At 45.0% G+C, this 19,839-nt stretch overlaps 2 protein-coding genes across 18 annotated transcripts in view; one reads left to right on the top strand and one right to left on the bottom strand.

The window, feature by feature from the left end:
- The window catches only part of RALGPS1 (Ral GEF with PH domain and SH3 binding motif 1), a 343,816-nt gene that overhangs the window by 142,594 nt on the left and 181,383 nt on the right, over positions 1–19,839 (bottom strand). The gene's annotated exons all lie outside the window — the stretch shown is intronic.
- ANGPTL2 (angiopoietin like 2) overlaps positions 18,281–19,839 on the top strand; it is a 37,017-nt gene continuing 35,458 nt past the window's right edge. Inside the window, exon 1 of the mRNA XM_039506429.1 lies at positions 18,281–18,827. The gene's annotated coding sequence lies outside the window, so the exon portion shown is untranslated. The remainder of the gene's footprint in view (positions 18,828–19,839) is intronic.

Genomic DNA, 19,839 nt, shown 5'->3' with positions numbered 1-19,839 from the left:
CCAAAGCCCACTGAAGTTGATGGATGAACAGCCCCTGGTGGTCTCAATGGGCTTTCGATCAGGCCTCAATTGTTTGATGAAGTTAGCAAACATCTTGTTAGTTCACCAATGTGTTTATTTATTTATTTCATACAGTTGCAACTGGAGAGGATAACTGGAGATTTTATTCTCCATCCTGTAGGATATCATGAGATATCCAGCAGAACATAAGCTGTTCTGCTTTAAAAATCTCCAACATTACCATGCTAAAGCAGATAGGCACTGAAGAGGCAATTTCTTTCTCTGTTTTTTTCCCTTTTCCTCATCTTTACATGGCTAACTCTTCCATTATCACCAGACATGAGAACAGCTTTATACAGCTTCACAGCTTTGAAATTTTAGCTACCAATTAAAAGACGGTTACTCACCGTTGTAACTGTTGTTCTTAGAGATGTGTTGCTCATATCCATTCCAGTTAGGTGTGCGCGCGCCGCGTGCATGCTCGTCGGAAGATTTTTACCCTAGCAACACTCGGTAGGTCGGCTGGGCGCCCCCTGGAGTGGCGCCGCTATAGCGCCAGATATATACCCCTGCCGACCCATCCGCTCCTCAGTTCCTTCTTGCCGGCTACTCCGACAATCGGGAAGGAGGGCGGGTCTGGAATGGATATGAGCAACACATCTCAAAGAACAACAGTTACAATGGTGAGTAACCGTCTTTTCTTCTTCGAGTGATTGCTCATATGCATTCCAGTTAGGTGATTCCCAAGCCTTACCTAGGCGGTGGGGTCGGAGAGATACGTGGCAGAGTGTAATACCACTGAGCCAAAGGCTGCATCGTCTCTGGATTGTTGTACCAATGCGAAGTGGGATGTAAAGGTGTGAACTGAAGACCAGGTAGCTGCCCAACAGATTTCCTGGATGGGGACATGGGCCAGGAAGGCGGCGGAAGAGGCCTGTGCTCTTGTGGAATGAGCAGTAAGGTGGCTAGCCTGAACGTGAGCGAGCTCGTAACATGTCTTGATACAGGATCTCACCGAAGAGGAGATCCGCTGGGATGAGACTGGCATGCCCTTCATTCGGTCCGCCACTGCGATAAAGAGCTGGGGCGAACGTCGGAAGGGTTTCGTCCGTTCTATATAAAAGGCGAGAGCCCTACGGACGTCAAAAGTGTGAAGGTGCTGTTCCCCGCGCGATGAGTGAGGTTTCGGGAAGAAAACCGGGAGGAAGATGTCCTGGTTTACATGAAAGGCAGACACCACCTTGGGGAGGAAGGAAGGGTGTGGTCAGAGGTGCACCTTGTCTTTGTGGAAGATCGTATAAGGCGGTCCCACCGTCAGGGCACGGAGTTCTGAAACGCGCCTCGCCGAAGTGATAGTGACAAGGAAGGCCGTCTTCCACGAGAGATATAAAAGGGAACACGTGGCCATAGGCTCGAAGGGGGGCTCCATAAGTTTGGCTAGGACCAGGTTTAAGTCCCAGGTAGGGGCCGGGCGCCGGATCTGTGAGTACAACCGTTCTAGTCCCTTAAGGAACCGGGAAACCATCTGGTTAGAAAAAATAGAACAGCCCCCCTCGCTGGGCCGGAAGGCTGAGATGGCTGCCAGGTGTACCTTCAAGGAGGAGACCGCAAGGCCCTGCTCTTTGACGGACCAAAGGTAGTCCAATATCTTTGGGATAGACACCAGAAGAGGATTGTCGCCGTTCTGATTGCACCAGAGGGCGAAACGCTTCCACTTGGCGAGGTACAACAGGGGCTGCAGCTTTGCGAACAGGGGCTGCTAACAGGGAGTTTCGCAAGGGAGTTCTCCAGGTGAAGGAGGAGCAAATACAGCATCTGTGGGGTAAGTGACTGTCTGTAGTGTGTGTTTGTTTGTGTTTGGGGGTTACCTGCTGTGTGCTGAGCTTGTGTTTGTCAGTCTGTTTGGTTGTTTGAGGGACCGTGTGCTCTGGCTGGCAGTTGGAGGCAGGTTTGAAAGCTCGAAGCCTCTGGTAATTGGCTGAGCCTTAATCAGTGGGCGGGGCATTCACTCAGGCCAGGGCTTTATAAAGCCGCGCACAAGCGACCAGGGAGCTTTGCGAACAGGGGCTGCTAACAGGGAGTTTCGCAAGGGAGTGGGAGTCCCTCGCCGGCCCCAACCCCTTCCCTGTGGTCCCCCTAAAACCTATAAACCGAACCACATTTCAAATCTCCTTTCTGTAAACCACCCTCCCATTAACTAGGAGACAATGCAGGCAGAAGCCCAGCAGCAGAGTGGGGGCTATCCAGTTTATTGTGCTGAGTGTTGCATGTATGATTACCTGCCCTGTGGGTGGGTGGCGTATGTGTGCAGTCGGTGCAAGGAGCTCCTAGCCCTCAGAGACCATGTACGGACTTTGGAGGCCAGGGTGGCGGAACTGGAGGAGCTAAGAAAGGCAGAGAGGTATGTTGATGAGGCTTTCCGGGACACTGTAGAATTGTCCCACCTCCGCTCAGACAGCCCTTGTGCTGTTGAGGAGGAAGAACGGCCCAGGGAAGTAGAGCAGTCAATGGGAGCAGAGGGAAACCTTCCCATAGTTGGGACCCTCCTTCCAGATGGTGCTGGGGTTGCCTCTCGCACTGAGATTGCCTCTCCGGGGGAGGGAACTCCAGTTTCTAGGAAAAGGCAGGTGTTAGTAATGGGAGATTCGATTATTAGAAATGTAGATAGCTGGGTCTGTGATGACCGGGAGAACCGTATGGTGACTTGCCTGCCTGGTGCGAAGGTTGCGGATCTCTCAAGGCATCTAGACAGACTTATGTGTAGTGCTGGGGAGGAGCCGGTGGTCGTGGTACATGTAGGTACCAATGACATAGGGAAGGGTAGGAGAGATGTCCTGGAAGCCAAATTTAGGCTGCTAGGGAAGAGACTGAAATCCAGGACCTCTATGGTGGCATTCTCAGAAATGCTCCCAGTTCCACGCGCAGGGCCAGGTAGGCAGGCAGAGCTTCAGAGTCTCAATGCGTGGATGAGACGATGGTGTAGAGAGGAGGGGTTCACGTTCATTAGGAACTGGGGAAACTTCTGGGATGGGAGGAGCCTATACAGGAGAGATGGGCTCCACCTAAACCAAAGTGGAACCAGACTGCTGGCACTAAACATTAAAAAGGTTGTAGAGCAGTTTTTAAACTAGGAGATGGGGAAAGCCGACTGCTTCAGAGGAGCGTGTGGATCAGACACAGACTTTTCCTAGGGGAGAGTCTGATGATAGAGAATTTCCAGGTTATAGTCAGGAGCAGAGGACGGAAGAGTATAATGTAAGGGCCGGATCAGATGATAAAAAGTCACATAAAAAAGAATCTGGCACATCAGAAAAAGGCAGGCTAATAAACAGGAACATGTTTTTAAAGTGCTTGTACACAAATGCCAGAAGTCTAAATAATAAGATGGGTGAACTAGAGTGCCTTGTGATCAAGGAGTATATTGATATAATAGGCATCACAGAAACCTGGTGGACTGAGAGCAATCAACGGGACACAATCATTCCGGGGTACAAAATATATCGGAAGGACAGAACAGGTCGTGCAGGGGGAGGAGTGGCACTATATGTGAAAGAAAATGTAGAATCAAATGAAGTAAAAATCTTAAGCGAATCCACATGTTCCATAGAATCTCTATGGATAGAAATTTCAGGCTCTAGTAAAAATATAGCATTAGGGATCTATTATCGACCACCTGACCAGGACAGTAATAGTGATGATGAAATGCTAAGGGAAATTAGAGAGGCTATCAAAATTAAGAACCCAATAATAGTGGGGGATTTCAATTATCCCCACATTGACTGGGAACATTTCACTTCAGGACGAAATGCAGAGATAAAATTTCTCGATACTTTAAATAACTGCTTCATGGAGCAGCTGGTACGGGAACCCACAAGGGGAGAGGCGACTCTAGATTTAATCCTGAGTGGAGCGCAGGAGCTGGTCCAAGAGGTAACTATAGCAGGACCGCTTGGAAATAGTGACCATAATACAATAGCATTCAACATCCCTGTGGTGGGAAGAACACCTCAACTGCCCAACACTGTGGCATTTAATTTCAAAAGGGGGAACTATACAAAAATGAGGGGGTTAGTTAGACAAAAGTTAAAAGGTACAGTGACTAAAGTGAAATCCCTGCAAGTTGCATGGGCCCTTTTTAAAGACACCATAATAGAGGCCCAACTTCAATGTATACCCCAAATTAAGAAAAACAGTAAAAGAACTAAAAAAGAGCCACCGTGGCTTAACAACCATGTAAAAGAAGCAGTGAGAGATAAAGACTTCCTTCAAAAAGTGGAAGTCAAATCCTAGTGAGGCAAATAGAAAGGAGCACAAACACTGCCAACTCTTAAGTGCAAGAGTGTAATAAGAAAAGCCAAAGAGTTTGAAGAACGGCTAGCCAAAAACTATAAAGATAATAACAAAATGTTTTTTAAGTACATCAGAAGCAGGAAGCCTGCTAAACAACCAGTGGGGCCCCTTGACGATCAAAATACAAAAGGAGCGCTTAAAGACGATAAAGTCATTGCGGAGAAACTAAATGGATTCTTTGCTTCAGTCTTCACGGCTGAGGATGTTAGGGAGATTCCCAAACCTGAGCTGGCTTTTGTAGGTGACAAATCTGAGGAACTGTCACAGATTGAAGTGTCACTAGAGGAGGTTTTGGAATTAATTGATAAAGTCAACATTAACAAGTCACCGGGACCAGATGGCATTCACCCAAGAGTTCTGAAAGAACTCAAATGTGAAGTTGCGGAACTATTAACTAGGGTTTGTAACCTGTCCTTTAAATCGGCTTCAGTACCCAATGACTGGAAGTTAGCTAATGTAACGCCAATATTTAAAAAGGGCTCTAGGGGTGATCCCGGCAATTACTGACTGTAAAGGGAAATCGTGTCTTACTAATCTATTAGAGTTCTTTGAAGGGGTCAACAAACATGTGGACAAGGGGGATCCGGTGGACATAGTGTACTTAGATTTCCAGAAAGCCTTTGACAAGGTCCCTCACCAAAGGCTGTTACGTAAATTAAGCTGTCATGGGATAAAAGGGAAGGTCCTTTCATGGATTGAGAACTGGTTAAAGGACAGGGAACAAAGGGTAGGAATTAATGGTAAATTCTCAGAATGGAGAGGGGTAACTAGTGGTGTTCCCCAAGGGTCAGTCCTAGGACCAATCCTATTCAATTTATTCATAAATGATCTGGAGAAAGGGGTAAACAGTGAGGTGGCAAAGTTTGCAGATGATACTAAACTACTCAAGACTACTTAAGACCAAAGCAGATTGTGAAGAACTTCAAAAAGATCTCACAAAACTAAGTGATTGGGCAACAAAATGGCAAATGAAATTTAATGTGGATAAATGTAAAGTAATGCACACTGGAAAAAATAACCCCAACTATACATACAACATGATGGGGGCTAATTTAGCTACAACGAGTCAGGAAAAAGATCTTGGAGTCATCGTGGATAGTTCTCTGAAGATGTCCACGCAGTGTGCAGAGATGGTCAAAAAAGCAAACAGGATGTTAGGAATCATTAAAAAGGGGATAGAAAATAAGACTGAGAATATATTATTGCCCTTATATAAATCCATGGTACGCCCACATCTCGAATACTGTGTGCAGATGTGGTCTCCTCACCTCAAAAAGTATATTCTAGCACTAGAAAAGGTTCAGAAACGGGCAACTAAAATGATTAGGGGTTTAGAGAGGGTCCCATACGAGGAAAGATTAAAGAGGCTAGGACTCTTCAGCTTGGAAAAGAGAAGAGAAGACTAAGGGGGGATAAGATAGAGGTATATAAAATCATGAGTGATGTTGAGAAAGTGGATAAGGAAAAGTTATTTACTTATTCCCATAATACAAGAACTAGGGGTCACCCAATGAAATTAATAGGCAGCAGGTTTAAAACAAATAAAAGGAAGTTCTTCTTCACGCAGCGCACAGTCAACTTGTGGAACTCCTTACCTGAGGAGGTTGTGAAGGCTAGGACTATAACAATGTTTAAAAGGGGACTGGATAAATTCATGGTAGCTAAGTCCATAAATGGCTATTAGCCAGGATGGGTAAGAATGGTGTCCCTAGCCTCTGTTTATCAGAGGATGGAGATGGATGGCAGGAGAGAGATCACTTGATCATTGCCTGTTAGGGTCACTCCCTCTGGGGCACCTGGCATTGGCCACTGTCGGTAGACAGATACTGGGCTAGATGGGCCTTTGGTCTGACCCGGCACGGCCATTCTTATGTTAAGTTTAAAACAAACACAAGAAAGTATTTTTTTTCACACCATGCACCGTCAACCCCTGGAACTCCTTGCCAGAGAGTGTTGTGAAGGCCAATAGTATAACAAAGTTCAAAAAGGAGCTAGATAGATTCATGGAGGATAGGTCCATCAATGGCTATTAGCAGGATGGGCCTCTAGCTTCCATTCCTGTCTTTGATTCTGATAGAACAATCATATCTTAGGGTGGCTCAGAACATTACTGTGGTGCGAACTACAAGGTTGGAGCTGTATAAACATACCTTATACCAGAACAAAAGCGAATGCTCACTCCAAATTTGAAAAACTAATTCTTCCCCCAAAATGTAAACCAAATCAGCAACCTGGTTTTTGGACTCATGGGCAGCGTTTTAGTGCATTACGGCTTCCACCCCAGTTAATTTATCTTCAGCCCACTACAAAGTAGTCTGCATTTCTCAATTCAACCCTTGTCCATCTCTAAAGGTTACTGAATTTAAAAAGGGATTCTATAAGTTAAGGATTTAATTAATGGAAAGATATTGACAACTTTTACCTAGACGCAAAATAAATATCAAATTCCAGTGTCATACTTCTGTGGACAAACTGCTACACATTTATCCAAAGACAGGAAGGCAAGTATTGATTGGTCCACACAAAATTATTTCTTGATAGAATATTACTTTGTAAAGTTCAGAGACAAGTATTATTTATCAGGGAACACATACTGTTAAGTGGTTTTTAGTGAGTTATAGCTTACTCATTATACAGGCCTAGAAAAAGATTCTGTATTATATATTTCCTGTAAGCATATTTATTTCAAAGAGTCTTTCCTCGTGTTTGACAGATGCAATTATAAGGAAAATCCATACAAATATAATTGTAACAAATGTGGGAGACCCAGATGTATTTGTACATAATGTAATTTGCCTGTGTTCTAAATAGCTTCTTGAGGCTGTAACCTCAAGTGCATCAATAAGTATGTGGTTTTGTTGAGTTAATTAATACTGTCATATTTTTATAATAAAGCAGTTTGCTGTATTGTCAACCCCAAATGTTCAAGAATTATGAGTCAGACCTGAAAAAAAGTCATAAGATTGACTTAGAAATAATGAGAATATTAAAATATAGATAGATAGATATAGGGTTCTATCTATCTATCTATCTATGTTTTTCTTGTGCTGTTTGAGCCTTTGGGATACACCTGAATTACATTTTCAAGCTTTTCTCTGCAACCATTATGAAGGCTAGAAATATACTTAAAACTGAGATGAAGAAGTTACTCACCTTGTGAGTAACAATGGTTCTTCGAGATGCTCCACTGTAAGTATGTCTGCGTCCCTGCACTGCTGATCAGAGAACTTCAGTAGCAAATGTCCATTAGCCTTGCACATGTGCTGTCTCTCCTCATGCTGCACCATGAGGCTGGTCAGCACATATAGGCTAACCCCCCCTCAATTCCTTCTCAACTTCCCAGCTAGCTGCATGATTTCCAGTTTGCATAGGTATACACACACTAGCTCTCAATGAGCAAGCACGCTAAAAAAAGTGGCATAGCCAGGTTAGCACAGGCAGCAGTAAGAGGCAGCAAGGGTTAGCCATGCAGAGAATGTACCCACTGGATTGTACTTGGCACAGCTAGCCCATGCCACTGTTCGCTGCTGTCAATGCTACCCTCACTACAATACTATTTTTAGCACGCTAGCTCAACTACAGCTAATGTTAGCATGTCTGTGTGAATTGGAAGTCACACACCCCAAGTCGAGGTGTAGACATACCTTTCCCCAAACACACCTCACCCTTAAGGCTTATCTACATTACAGGTTATGTAAGTATGACATATGTTGCTCAGGGGTGTGAATAAACCACCCCATGAGTGACAAGTTACACAAACCTAAACACCGGTGTGGACAGTGCTTCGTCAGTGGGAGAGCTTCTCCCACTGACATTGCTTCTGCCTCTTGCGGAGGCGGTTTTATTATGCTGATGGGAGAGCTCTCTCCCATCGGTATAGAGCATATTCGCCAAACAAACTACAGCAGTGCAGCTGCGCTGCTATTAACGCTTAGGGTGACCAGACAGCAAGTGTGAAAAATCGGGATGGGGTGGGGGTGGGGGTAATAAGAGCCTATACATAAGAAAAAGCCCCAAATATCAGGACTGTCCCTATAAAATTGGGACATCTGGTCACCCTAGTAACACTTCTAGTGTAGACTAGCCCTTAGATTCAGCAAGGGTATGCAGGAGCAAGTTATTAGCACAGACCTCCTCTCCTCCAAAAACAGTTTAAATAAATACCTAATGTAAACCCTTTTAGGAATATGAAAAATATAAGTTTGGCTTAATATGATAATCCTTTCTACTAAAGCCTGGAACAAACAACTGGAAATGTTAGTGCTTCTGCTCTGGCATAACAACACAGGGTCGTGGTTGTTAATTTACAAGTTCTAAAGGAAAACTAAATTAATCCAATTTAATTCGATTTTGTGTTCAACTGCCTGATTTCTAAAAGGTTCAGAGAAGAAGCAGCTTCTTCCAACCATTTTGTGGTTTTCTCTTACTCCCTTGACATGGCAGATCATTAAATGAATGCACTAAAGGCACCACCATTGTTTGATGCACACAAGGCTGCAGCTGCTCTAGAAAGTTTTGTGCTCCAGGCACCATGCTGACATTATACAGAAAATCTGGGCTAGAAGCAGAATTCCTAATACAAGAGGCAGCTAAGAGTCTCAGTAAACAATGGCATGTTGCTGGAAAAACAGAACCACCTGAAGCATCAAAAATCAACACTTTAACAAAATGAAATGACTTTCTGTCATTCCTGTCTTCTAAATTCTAGGTAATGACAGGAAAGGTTATCAGGTTTCTGTATCTGGACATCTGAACTAAAAAGAGGTAAAGAATGCACTGAGCACTGCCTGCCTCTAGCAGTGCAATCTGAATGATCTTGGGCTGAAAGCCTTTGGAATTCATAATGTGTTACTGCAGCAATAAATAATTTGCTATTTGATAAAAATGACGACAAGTAAAAAATAATAAATGCTGTTGGGAACTAGGCTCCTTTTAGAATATGATTTTTATGCATGAAAGAAGCAGCATTTACTGCATATTTAACTAAAAATATAATGAACTGATTTATTCACCAAGATTGATCTCTCCCTGGTCCAGATTCTCTGGTCCACTCCAGCAGTGCAGAGGGGATGGAAGTTAGATGCAATTTCCCAGCTTGGATTCTCCAGTTGAGGGGAAATCCCCAGTAGGCACAGAGGCAACTTCTACACTTGAACTCCCCAGAATCCCCCCCATGTAGACAGCATGATCAGAATGCATCCTCAGCTGGTAGATGGCACATTGGAAGCCTCTACCAGCTAATGGAGTTTAGAGCAGGGCCTGAAGAAGTAGCTACATAGGTGCAAAATTGCCCTGAGAATTTAGGAGCCTCATCCAGCTCCTTGATAGCCCTCCTCAACTGCTGCAGACTTTGGCCCTCTATTTGAAATGATATTTACTTACTTATTCACTTATCAGGGTTACTAATTCTGGCCTGGATTAATTACCTTACTCCACAAAACATAATTTCCATTATTATGAATTACCCTTTAAAATGCCTGATCAATCAAGTAGCAAACTCAGAAGTGGAACCTGAATTTACCATTGCTAAATATCCATTAATTCTATATAACAGATTTTTGTAGGTGGATTTTTTTTTCTGTTAAATATGTTGGGGCTACTGGGAAGCTGAGTTCTACAATCCTTTCAGTGTCTGCTGCTTTGTACAATATGTATCATTACAGATGAACAAAGCCCTAAGTGAGCATGAAATACAAGGCAATACACATAATGACTGACAGAATTTTCATTCACCTTATTAAACTGAAAGCAATGGCAGCCTCCAGTTCATGCCACAAGTCTCCTTTCATACGACAGGCTTTCCATTCCTCGGATCATCCTAGTAGCCCTTCTCTGTACCTGTTCCAGTTTGAATTCATCCTTCTTAAACATGGGAGACCAGAACTGCACACAGTATTCCAGATGAGGTCTTACCACTGCCTTTTATAACGGTATTAACACCTCCTTATCTCTAATGGAAATACCTCGCCTGATGCATCCTAAGACCGCATTAGCTTTTTTCACGGCCATATCATATTGGCGACTCATCGTCGTTCTGTGAGCAACCAATACTCCAAGGGCCTTCTCCTCCTCTGTTACTTCCAACTGATGCATCCCTACCTTATAACAAAAATTCTTGTTATTAATCCCTAAATGCATGACCTTGCACTTTTCACTATTAAATTTCATCCTATTACTATTACTCCAGTTTACAAGGTCATCCAGATCTTCCTGTATGATATCCTGGTCCTTCTCTGTATTGGCAATACCTCCCAGCTTTGTGTCATCCACAGATTTTATTAGCATATTCCCACTTTTTGTGCCAAGGTCAGTAATAAAAAAATTAAATAAGACTGGTCCCAAAACCGATCCCTGAGGAACTCCACTAGTAACCTCCCTCCAGCCTGACAGTTCACCTTTCAGTATGACCCTTTGTAGTCTCCCCTTTAACCAGTTCCTTATCCACCTTTTAATTTTCATATTGATCTCTAGCTTTTCCAATTTAGCTAATAATTCCCCATGTGGAACCGTATCAAATGCCTTACTGAAATCGAGGTAAATTAGATCCACTGCATTTCCTTTGTCTAAAAAAATCTGTTACCTTCTCAAAGAAGGAGATCACGTTGGTTTAGCATGATCTACCTTTTGTAAAACCATGTTGTATTTTGTCCCAATTACCATTGACCTCAATGTCCTTAACTACTTTCTCCTTCAACATTTTTTCCAAGACCTTGCATACTACAGATGTCAAACTAACAGGCCTGTAGTTATCCAGATCACTTTTTTTTCCTTTCTTAAAAACAGGAACTATGTTAGCAATTCTCCAGTCATACGGTACAACCCCTGAGTTTACAGATTCATTAAAAATTTCCTTTAATATTAGTGGATGAAGATTATCTGGACTCTCTGATTTAGTCCCATTAAGCTGTTCGAGTTTGGCTTCTACCTCAGATGTGGTAATATCTACCTCCATATCCTCATTCCCATTTGTCATCCTGCCATTATCCCTAAGCTCCTCATTAGCCTCATTAAAGACTGAGGCAAAGTATTTGTTTAAATATTGGGCCATGCCTAGATTATCCTAAACCTCCACTCCACCCTCCGTGTTTAGCAGTCCCACTTCTTTCTTTGTTTTCTTCCTATTTATATGGCTACAGAACCTTTTACTATTGGTTTTAATTCCCTTTGCAAGGTCCAACTCTACATGGCTTTTGGCCTTTCTCACTTTATCTCTACATGTTCTGACCTCAATAAAAGACGGTTACTCACCGTTGTAACTGTTGTTCTTCGAGATGTGTTGCTCATATCCATTCCAGTTAGGTGTGCGCGCACCACGTGCACGCTCATCAGAAGATTTTTACTAGCAACACTCGATGGGTCGGCTGGGCGCCCCCTGGAGTGGCTCCTTTACGGCACCAGATATATACCCCTGCCAACCCATCCGCTCCTCAGTTCCTTCTTGCCGGCTACTCCGACAGTGGGGAAGGAGGGTGGGTTTGGAATGGATATGAGCAACACATCTCGAAGAACAACAGTTACAACAGTGAGTAACCATCTTTTCTTCTTCGAGCGATTGCTCATATCCATTCCAGTTAGGTGATTCCCAAGCCTTACGTAGGCAGTGGGGTCGGAGTGAGATGTTGCAGAATGCAAAACTGCTGAGCCAAAGGCTGCATCATCTCTGGGCTGTTGAACCAATGAGGCAAAGGTGTGGACCGAGGACCAGGTAGTTGCTCGACATATCCCCTGGAAGGGTAAGTGAGCCAGGAAGGCAGCAGAAGAAGCTGGAGCCCTGGTGGAATGTGCAGTAAGGTGGCTCAATGGAACATGGGCCAAGTCACAGGAGGTGCGGATGCACGACGTAACCCAAAATGAAATCCTCTGAGAGGAGACAGATAGGCCCTTCGTCCTGTCTGCCAGTACGACGAAGAGTTGGGGCATTACGAAAGGGTTTTGTCCACTCGAGATAGAATGTGAGCGCCCTACGGACGTCTAGGGAGGGCAAATGTGCTCCCCTCGCGATGAGTGTAGCTTCGGAAAGAAGACCGGAAGGAAGATGTCCTGGTTGATATGAAAGGTCGACAGCACCTTGGGGAGGAAGGCCGGATGTGGTCACAACTGCACCGTGCCCTTGAGAAACACAGTATACTGTGGGTCCACCGTGAGAGCCTGAAGCTCGGAGACTCATCTGGCCGATGCAAAGGCTACAAGGAAAAAACTGTCTTTCAGGACAGGTATATCAGCGAGCATGTTGTCAGTGGCTCGAATGGGGCAGTCATAAGACTGGTTAGAACCAGGTTGAAGACCCAGGTTTTGGCGGGGCGGCGAACTTGGGGGTATAAACGCTCCAAGCCCTTGAGGAACCTAGAAACCACAGGATGTGAGAATACAGTGCGGCCACTCTCCCCTGGGTGGAAGGTAGAGATGGCTGCCAAGTGTACCCTTAATGATGACCGTGCCAGGCGCTGCTGTTTAAGAGACCAGAGGTAGTCCAAGATGGAATGGATTGGAACCTCGGTGAGAGAAACACTGTGCGTTTCGTAGCTGCAGGAGAAACGCTTCCACTTGGCCAGATACGTTAACGGAGTGGAAGGTTTCCTACCACCCAGTAGAATCCTGTAGAACCGAGGCAGAACAACGTAACTCGGATCGGTTTAGCCACGCAGCAGCCAAGCTGTGAGGTGCAGGGATTACAAGTCTGGGTGGTGAAGTTTGCTGAGATCCTGCGTTATGAGGTCTGGGCAAAGAGGCAGGGGAATAGGGTTGGGTACCGACAGGTCTAGCAACATGGTGTGCCAGTGCTGCCTGGGTCACGCTGGAGCGATCATGATCAGGTGTGCTCTGTCCCTGCGGAGTTTTAGCAGGACCCTGTGAACCAGTGGGAACGGTGGAAAAGTGTACAGCAGACGGCTCGTCCACGGCATCAGAAAAGCCTCCAAGATCGAGCCCAGGGAGAGGCCTTGGAATGAGCAGAACTTCTCTCTCTTTCTGTTCTCGTGAGAGCAAAGAGGACTATGTGGGGAAAGCCCCAATTCCGGAAAATTGAATGGATAATGTCCGGAGGAATCGACCACTTGAGAGACAGGAAGGATCTGCTGTGGTGATCCGCCAGAGTGATCCAGACCCCTGGGAGAAAGGACACTACCAGGTCTATCGATTGGGCTATGCAGAAGTCCCGGAGTTGGATAGCTCCCTGCAAAGAGGGGAGGACCGTGCTCCTCCGTGCTTGTTTATGTAACACATGGCCGTTGTGTTGTCTGTGAACACCGAGACACAACGGCCTTGCAGGTGCTGCTGAAACGCCTGGTACACAAGGCAGACTGCTCTCAGCTCCCGGACATCGATGTGCAAGGCCAGCTCTTGAGCCGACCGAAGGCCTTGAGTGCGAAACTGACCCAGGTGAGCCCCCCAGCCGAGAGATGGGGCGTCCGTCATGAGGGACACCGAGGGGTGAGGTGGATGGAACAGAATCCCTGCATGCACCAGGGAGGGCGTCGACCCCCAGTCGGGGGAGTCTAGGAAGCTCGGGGGGATCGAGGCGACCATGACTATGCTGTCTCTGCCCGGGTGGTACACAGAGGAGAGCCACGATTGGAGTGGACGGAGGCGAAGCCTGGCATGATTGGTTACGAACGTGCAGGCAGCCATGTGACCCAGGAGACCTAGGCAAGTGCGAGCCAAAGTTGTCGGAAAGGTCCATAGACCTTGTATAATTGTTACCATCGCGTCAAACCGAGGCTGAGGTAAGCAGGCTCTGGCGAGACTGGAGTCCAGGATGGCCCCAATGAATTCTATTCCCTGTGTGGGAATCAGAGTGGATTTCTCTATATGGATCATCAGGCCTAGACGCAGGAATAGATCCTTGTTGACGCCCACATGACTGGTAACTTGGGCCCCGGTGGTCCCTCGAATGAGCCAATCATCTAGATACGGAGAACGTGTATCCGACGGTGGCGGAGAGAGGCGGCGACTACAGCCATGCACTTTGAGTACACTTGGGGCTGTATAGAGGCCAACCGGGAGGACCATAAACTGGAAATGATAACGGTTGGTCACAAACCGGAGGTACCTTCTGTGTGGAGGATAAATGGCGACGTGAAAATACGCGCCCTTCATATCGAGGGTGGCATACCAGTCTCCGGGATCCAAGGATGGGATGACAGTCCCCATGGATACCATGCGGAACTTCAGGTGTATCATGAACTTGTAGAGTTCCCGCAGGTCTAGGATAGGTCTGAGACCTCCCTTCACCTTGGGGATTAGGAAATAGTGGGAGTAGAACCCTTTGACCCTTTCGTCCTTTGGTACCTCCTCTATAGCTCCGATGGTGAGGAGCGTCTGCCCCTCTTGCAAGAGGAATTGCTTTGGGGTCCTGACTGACGCCTACGACTGCCTCAGCGACGCCTGCTGGCAAAGTCCTGTCTTTGTTTAGGCGCAGGATAAGGGCGGTGAGGCTGGGGGTGGAAAGGTCGGCGCTGAGTCACCGGCGTGTGCATGCTGAGAGGGAGCGCACAGTGACCTTGTTGTCCTTTAGGCTTTGCAGCCTAGGGTCATTTTTTTTTTTTTTTTTTTAAAGAGAACAGGCCTTTGCCATTGAAGGGCAAGTCCTGTATAGTGTGCAGCAGCTGTGAGGGAAGGCTCGATAACTGGAGCCATGAAATGCGACTCGTGACAACACCCGAGGCCAGAGTCATGGCTGCGGAGTCATCTACATTCAACGAGGCCTGGAGGGAAGCTCTCGCCACCTTCTTCCCTTTTTCCAGGAGGGCAGCAAACTCTTAACGGGAGTTCTGAGGAACCGACTCCATAAATTTGCCCACCGCCGCCCATAGTAGCAGCTAAGCAGGGCTTGCTGGTTTGCTACGCGAAGTTGCAGGGCCCCTGCCGAGTACATCTTACGGCCCAGTAAGTCCTTTCGCCTAGCCTCCTTGGATTTAGGGGCTGGTGCCAGCGGGCCATGGCGTTCCATCTCACTGACGGACTGGACGACAAGGGAGCGGGGGTGTGTGTGTGTACATATAGGTACCCGTAGTCCCTGGAGGATACCATGTACATGCGTTCGACTCCTGTGCCCATGGGCGGGATAGTAGCTTGAGACTGTCAGATGGTATCCGCATTGGCCTTGATCATCGGAATGAACGGTAGGGCCACTCTTGTGGGGGCTTCAGCCGACATAATGTCTACGACCGGATACCGTATCTCCGAGACTTCCTCCACTTGGAGATTCATATTGAGTGCCACCCATCTCAGGAGGTCCTGATGGCCCCCCAAGTTGATTAGAGGAGGGCCCGAGGAGTACGCTCCTGCCACAGCCTCATCTGGAGAGGAGGAAGAAGAAAGGCCAGGGACAAGCGGGTCCTGTGTGGGCTCGCACTGCTGGATGACCTCCTGATCCGGTGGGATGTGGGAGTCCGGTGGCTGAACCAGGGCTTCCTCCGTACCGGTCGGAGGGGGGCGGCTAACTGTCTCCTCTGGCACCCAGTGTTCTGACGGAACAGAGCGAGATGGGATCACAGGTAGGCTTTTGGCCTGATAGCATGCCCAAGATGTACAGGGTGACCACTGATGGGGTCAGGGCCCTGGGCCTGGGGCACCTGGAAGACTCTGGTGTGCACATCCAAATCACAGTCCTGCGCGTATAAACTGCCTGCGCCGGACGATAGTGATGCATGTTTGGATGGCCATGGAGGAGCTAAAAAGCCCTGGGCAGACTCTCCCTCTCTAGCTGACGTCGCTCGACGCGGCACCGGGGATCGGTACCGGGAGGCATATCGGTACCGGGAGCAAGAACAGGACCTGCGACCGGAGCGGTGCCGGGAGGTTGACCGAGATCTCGAGGCTCGACGTCAGGAGTGGCGACGGGAGTCCAGTGCCTGGAGTAGTGCCGGGAGCTGGATCGGCGCCGAATGTACCAGGCCGGTGAACGGGACGCAGATCGGTGCCTCGAGTATGACCGGTACCGAAATGGAGAACGGTGCCGGGACTGCGAGTGGCGTCGGCACCTGGATTGGCGACGGGACCGAGAACATCTGCAGGACCGCAATCGTGAACGGTGCCGCTTAATGAACAGAAATGCATCTTTTCTATTAAATTCAAAACTTATCTCCTATTTTCCTTTCGATAAATATAGTTTAAAGTATTCTAATATGGATTTCCTTAATCCCCGCAAGCAGATGTAACAATCTGTCTCAAAAATTAACTAAGAACATAGAAACAACTTGCATATGTATGACCTTTTAAAATGGCCTGCTCAGACAGCTAGGACACTAAATAGTGAAAGGAAGTAAAGAAATAGCCCAATTTGCTAATTGTTGATTTTTAATTGAGATTAAGTCAGCACTGAAAGCATTTTTTTAAAATTAGTTTCACTTTTAATTTGTAATATTTCTGTGAAGTCTTTTAGCATTGTACAGATGCACCTTAAAACTTTTATTAATAACCCAACCGAAGTATATTTTAAAATATAAGTTATAGCAGTGGCTCCCAAAGTGGGGTCCCCCAGGCTCTTAGGGACCCATCAGGGGTTATGCATGGGTCTGTCCCGTGAGCAAGGCCTGAATGTGCTAGAATGACATTCTGGCACTTTTGAAACATGGAGGATGCCATTTTGTCCTCAAAATGGTGTCCTCCGCACACCTTGATCTATCATGTACACTGTGTGCGATTTTACGCTGGCAGGCATGTTCTCACACTGGCAGGGGCATTCTTGTAGTGCCAGAAATTAAAGGGATCTGGGATAATTAGGCAGATGCCAAAGGGGTTTTTGGCAGAAAAAAGTTTGTGAACCACTGATCTATAGCAAATGACCATGAGTACACACTACACATAGAAAAGCAATGGCAGATTTTGTAGCATGTAATCTTCAATTGGGAAGAAATCTTTAATAATGAATAGTGAACATGTAAGAAATGTGGAATACCAAGCAGCACTATTTGCAGGTGAACAGGTAAAAAAAAAAAAAAATTGGGATTCGGCCAAATTATATTCATATATTTCCTTAAACAGTATTAGATAACTGGAGAGCTTGCTTGAGTTTGGACAATTTGATTTCTGTCTTCACCTGGAAATGTCATGGCAAACTGAAGGCATGGGGTGAGGAAGGTGGTAGAACTAGAAGTGTTCAGACACCCCTCATTACTTTGATCAAGATAGTCTTTTCAGTTATTATTTATGTCTGTCCATAGTAGTACAAATTCTCTCTTTTTTGCCTATACACTGAGCTGAAGAGGAATAACATAGAGGTTGGCTAAGTAAAAACCCAGAAATAATCAAGGGACTGCTGTGCAAATTGCCCGAGTTAAAAGATACATCAACATTTGTATTGTGAAAAGTGCACTAAAAAGGAAAGAGACAGTTCCCGTACAAGACAGTTTGCAGCTGAATCCTGCATAGATAGATATTTTAACATCTTGTCTGAATAAAAATAAATAGATCATGCTTCTTAAACACACAGTAGACTCCAGAATATGTCTCTGAACCCAGGAATCACAGCTTTGAATTTTATAGATAGATAACTCATTTTTAGATTAATATTAGCAGTTAATCAGTAATGCCAAAAATCTAAGGAGTCTAATTTCTACTTGTTTTTAAGTACTATGAACAAATGGTTCACAATAATTCAGACAACTTTACTAACATATACCAATACCACAAAATGCTACAGAAAAATGTAGCTAAAATAAACACATTACATAATCCCAAGAGTACAAGCCTGGCCTTTCCCGAACAAAACCCTTTACAAAGTATTGATATCTTCTTAAGGAACTGGTAGTTTTTCAGCTCAGCTGCCCAGAGGAAATTGTTGCTAATGTGCCCTGCCAAAGCCCAGGGAGGCGCAGCCTCCTGCACGCCAGATTACTTTGGACTGCTGTGAGCTGTGACATCACTTTATTAAAATTTGGTTTCAGCCAGACCTCTGCTGTTTGTGGTTGGGGGAGGCCCTGAACGTGTCTATTGCTGGTGGATCCCTTGTACTTGTAGGAGGAGGAAAAAGGCTTATCCAACCAGAACTTGTCTACTTGCTGCATGCTCAATAGGTTTTTTTTAACTCCAGCATGTAAATCCACCACAAAGGAGCTGAAGTTCAAATAAGGCTGCTTTAGTCTTACATGAAATGACAGATTCAAAACTTCGGAATTGAAATGCCTGAGTTCTCTTCTTTCATCAAAAGAAAGTTTCTACTGCAGCCTATTGTCCCTCCATGCCTATAGCATGAGGATGTGCATCTTAGATTCAGCAACTGAGCTGTCTTTTTTTCAATCAAGGAAAAACATTTAAACAATAAGAAAAACAAGATTATCAGAGCCTTAGGGTATTAACTTTTCTAATTATAGTATCAAATGTATAAAACTATTCAGTGGCAGAGACTAGCTAGCTTTCACAGCAGACATACTTCTGATACAGAGATGTCACAGTTCCCATGGATAAGCTGTTCAGTTAATCTTTGATAAAAAGCACGTTAAAGACTGAAGAAAGAAGCCAAAGGCAAAGGAAACACGGTAAGAATGTTACAGTACAGCTGGTTTACATTTAAAATATACAGATGTTTTCACATGTATGAAATAATTTCCAAAGCCCAGAGACTGAGTTATAAAGCCAGTATTTTAGTAGCAGCTTTGTTTTGTTGTGAGAGTTACTACAATCTCTCTGATGTAAATTTAGTTATGAACTGTGTAATGCTTATTAAATAAGCAAACAAATATAACTATTACAAAAAGTACTCTTGCATCCATAAAATATGTAACTAAAGTTGAATTTTGTAAATTCTTACTCTAAAACAAAAATATAATGTTTGGTAAAAATGATTTAGTGACATTTTACAGTATCAGAGAATCAAAGACTTCTTGCTGAGCAATTAATCTTCATGTTCTTTAGAAGTTATTTTCTTCTTACTTTATTCTGTACATAGTTGGAGGTTTAGTGCCTTCTTCTCATACTGACTGTACATGTGTACAAAGAATTGTATGCTTTTCAGCAAAACTTTTCATGACAAAAAGCTCTACATTTCTTTCATGTCTGCTCTTTGAAAGAGCTATTGTATTAAAAACCAGGAAGCCTGCCTTCAATCTCTTCTACATTAAATCAGATTAACCAGATATGAAAGTTCCTGTAAATTCCAACAGGTTTTATAAAATATCCTGCTGTTTGGAAGTTTAAAGTAAAGTAAACCCTTTACTTTAAAAACAAAGAAGTATTTAGACGCATCTTTTAAAAAGCACAGCATTCGCCAGCTTTACTGGTTAAATACAATCTTTTGAACAAGCAAAATAAAAGTCAATATTATTGAAATTTTGTGTTACAGGGCTACCGCATACTAACAACACACTGAAAGACTAAGCACTAGCTGTTTATACTTTTTTCAAGAGTGATTGGGTTATGTGAAAATAAAGTGAGGCCACTGTTAAGGGAAGTAACAGCAAATGCAGTGCTTGCTTTCAATAACTACATTCCAAATCCATGATAGCTAGCTTTACTTAGGCACAAAGAACGACCCACTAAATGGATTCTGCC

This window comes from Mauremys reevesii, linkage group 19 (genome assembly GCF_016161935.1).
Source record: "Mauremys reevesii isolate NIE-2019 linkage group 19, ASM1616193v1, whole genome shotgun sequence".
Taxonomy (NCBI): domain Eukaryota; kingdom Metazoa; phylum Chordata; order Testudines; family Geoemydidae; genus Mauremys; species Mauremys reevesii.
This window is presented reverse-complemented; position numbering and strand designations above follow the sequence as displayed.